This window comes from Belonocnema kinseyi, chromosome 8 (genome assembly GCF_010883055.1).
Source record: "Belonocnema kinseyi isolate 2016_QV_RU_SX_M_011 chromosome 8, B_treatae_v1, whole genome shotgun sequence".
In the NCBI taxonomy this organism is placed as follows: domain Eukaryota; kingdom Metazoa; phylum Arthropoda; class Insecta; order Hymenoptera; family Cynipidae; genus Belonocnema; species Belonocnema kinseyi.
In genome coordinates this window covers 122,073,343-122,077,311 of record NC_046664.1, presented here as the reverse complement: position 1 = coordinate 122,077,311, position 3,969 = coordinate 122,073,343, and positions in this window count along the sequence as shown.

Here is a 3,969-nt window from a genome sequence, read left to right as displayed (position 1 = left end):
CTTTCCATATTATTCTTATTTTCTGAGCGCTTTATTCACACTTGTAACATTGTTATTTTAGATCTTGTGGCATCTTTCAAAAATTTTTAATTTTAATTTAGTATGTTAGTTTTCACGAAGAAACCAAAAACGAGGCGTTCTATCCGAAAATTATTCATAACAAATTTGTATGCATTTTCACTCTTTTTGTATGCGTAACTTTGGTTCATTATGTCGTTTCTACAAAAATGTCACTGCTTTTATTCCGAAAAAGTCCAAAAAGTTGTTGCGGTAATCTTATACGGCTTTCAAACAGAAACGTTCTTTTTATCGAAAGAAGGTCATAAGGTTAATCGAGCGAGTGCCTCAGTCCAATATTCTATTCTGTTATTTTTAATGCTGTGTTTTACAAATGAATCAAAAAGTTCGAGTCCGATAAAACAGTGATTAATAGAAAATTTTTACATCTTCTGGGGGTGCACAATTTTCGTTGATTAATGTTCCTTTTACTTCTTCCTCAATCTAAACAATAAAAATTCAATCAAATAGTACTGTTGAAGAAAGTTAAAGGAGTGAGAAAAATTTTAAGTTAAAAAAAAAAGAAATTTGACAATTTTAAGCCACACAAAGTTTGATATGGAAAAAAGTCAAAAGAAGAAAAACGTTGATTTTTGACAGCCCCACAAGATTATCGCAAAAAGTTTTTGAATCTTTTCAAAAATTTAAATTTTGATCGCACAAAAAATGATAAAAAATAAAAAAATCAATTATGTGGTCAAACTGTTAAAGATAAAAAAAAATTATCAACTAAAATTATGCACCCCAAGAAGATATACAAATTTCTTTTTGAGCACTGTTTTATCTGACTCGAACTTTTTGATTCATTCGTAAAAAGCAGCATTAAAAATAGCACAATCAAATTTTGGATTCGGAAACTCGATCGATTTATCTTTATAATTTTTTTTTGATAAAAAGAAAGTTGTTGTTTGAAAGCCGTACAGGATTATCGCAACAATCTTTTGAATGTTCATGATACATCGGCAATGCAATATTGGTCGTACAAAAAATAATGGAAAATCGAAGATTCTACGTTGCGGTAAAACTGCTCAAGATACGTAAAGGGAAATGAATCAGGTACAATATTGCACCATACAAAGATGTTCAAGACAAAAGTTGTTCACCAAAAAAAGAGCTACAAATGTGTCATTGATTATATTTCTATAGGATGTGCATTTTTTGTTTGGATCTTAAAAAACTTTATGAATAAAAACAGTGAACACTCTTGTATATAGTTTAATGTTTTCATTATTACTGCAAATATTAACTGATTTTCATGAATCTTTTTTTTTATTTCTTTAAATTGTGCCAATAAACTAATTCTACTAGTTAAAACTAAATCAAGCCATACCTTCCTGATTTCAGTTTTTCACTGGTCTGCATTTTATAAGAATGAAAGGGTCATTATTTACGAGCAATTCACTGCACTCCAAGGAGCCTGCCTCGTGAGTTGTACCAGGGTCGACGGAGAGTGTCTCGAGAATCCACATACGGCTACACTGAGTATCACTGCAAATTTTCTCTGTTAATTTCTCCAATTTTATTATTAAACCAAATATAAACATTTTACCCGAAAGCCGGCTTCGCCCAATCCGAGGGACTTATTTGTAGATGATGTATGCAAGAAATCAGACAGAAGTTTTACCGGGGAAAATGTCTGTAATTTTGATCACTTAGAATTGAAAGCTTGAAATTTGATTTACGAAATCTTCAAAATTGAAGAGCTTTCAATTGCTACCCGAGTCGAAATATAGGCCCTATTTTGACGCTTCAAGTGGAAGTATTGTCCCTGCTTTGCGGCTGTTTATTCTACTAGCTCCTACGTAGCCACTCCTAAAGATATTTCCATTGAATTTTGCTTCCGTATAATTTTCAGCGCCTACATTGAAGTTCTTGCATATATATTCTTGAGTTTTACTTATGTATCCTTTAGAGCTCCATATTCTCCGTAGAATTTTTAAATTTTCTCTTAACGCTCTTAAATTTTAACGCACAAAATATGTGGCGTCGTTGCCTCGACGCCTGCGCCCTGGTAACAAATACTGTGCTGTTTTCTCTACAATTCCATTATCACAGTTTGTGAAAGCAACAATTAATTTGCTTTTAAATAATAAATATTAAAGTGATATAATTGAAATGGGTTCAAGAGGAAAGAAGTTTTCCCTAATCTGATGGTTGTAAGCAAAGGGAAAAATGCAAACCAGCATTAAGATTTTAAAGGTAGTTATAAAGAACCCAGATCTACCCCCCCCCCCCCCCCCCCCCCCCACCCAAAGGTATCAAACACACGAGAAGAAACGTCAAAGGAAAAAGGTGATAAAGATACAAATCTTTTGTATTGATTTTTTTCTGTATCAAAAAAAATAACTCCAAGTTAGTTACCACAGATTCTGAAGAAATTGATTTTTTTTCACGCAATTTTCTTTTGAATTGAAGAATCAGGAAATTCAATGATTTCAGATTAAAAATTTAGAAAATAGGACAGTGTCAAAACCTTGAAAATTGAATATTTTAAGATTAGATTATAGGAAATTATTTATACTTAAAAGTTTTCGAAATTAAATAATTAAAAATTGCAAACCCTTGAATTCGAACAATTATAAATTCGAAGCAATCAAGATTTGAACACTTTATATTGAAAACTAAATTAAATCATTCAAATTTGAAGCTTCTGAAATTCTAGAATTTAAAACTGTTATTACAGAACAAAATTATGATTTGACTTTCAAGCTAGTTAGACAAATTGTTATAAAATCCAAGAATGAATTTAATTATACTAAACAAACTTGTAAACTAAATAATAATTTTAAATGGGATATATCAAAAATGGAAAAAAATCTACTCTAGAACCTTCAAAATTAAAGAATTCGAATTTTATTTTAAACTGACAAAATTTATATTCACCAAAAATTGTGATATTTAAACTTTTCTTTTAATCAAAGCTTTTAAAATTTCAATTATTAGTGTTTAATTCAAATCACATGAAAACCAATAATTCTTAGATTGCTAATTAGACTTTCCCAAATTCAACCAATTTTATCCAAATATTAAAAACATGAAAAAAGGTAACATTTACTTTCAAAAACAACATATTTCCCTTTCGAGAAAGTCTGCCATTTCAAGTGTAGGTCCCTGCTGATTTCAAATGGATTCGGTGAGCGATGATTGTTTCTCGTACGTTATTCTTCGAAAACCCGACGTTGATTACCGTTGATTTGCAGCAACACTTAATAGGATCACCGATGGTTATAAGTATATAACAAAGATTTGGATGTAACATTTACTTAAAATAATAAATTGTTTCTTCTAAATGTCATATTTTTAAACGAATGTATTTTTATATGTCGAGGAGTCGATCACTCCAATATTCCTGCTACATTCACTAAATACTCCCATACTCGTATTTTTTCAATATTCTGGGCATTCTGGATATTCTTTCTAATCTCAGATATTTTTGAAATTTCAAAATATTCCGAAATACCCATAAATATTCACAAATATTCTGACATATTCCTCGATTTCCCTTTGCGCTCTGCAAGTTTCTAAAGATTCCAAATTATTAAAAGTGATTTTAAAAAATGTTAAGGAATTTCAAAAGAGTTTACGTGTTATTGTGAAATCACAAACATATTTAAGTGTTTAAAAAGATTTTAATGAGTTTCAAAGTGCACCCGAGTCGTCGATTGACCATTTGGAATTGTTTTCATTATTTACAAAATGTAATTAAAAAAACTTTCTCGTGGAATACGTACGAGGTCTGTTCAATAAATACGCGGACTGTTTGAATTTCGCGGCTCGTGTTGGTTTCAGGAGGATCCGCTTGTTGTCGGTAAGTTCGTACAGATCAGCTGTTTAAAACGCGGTATTCCAGTCGCAGATATCTTCATTTGTTGATAAGCTACACGGTTTTGAGTAAAGAGTGTTTTTTTTGTT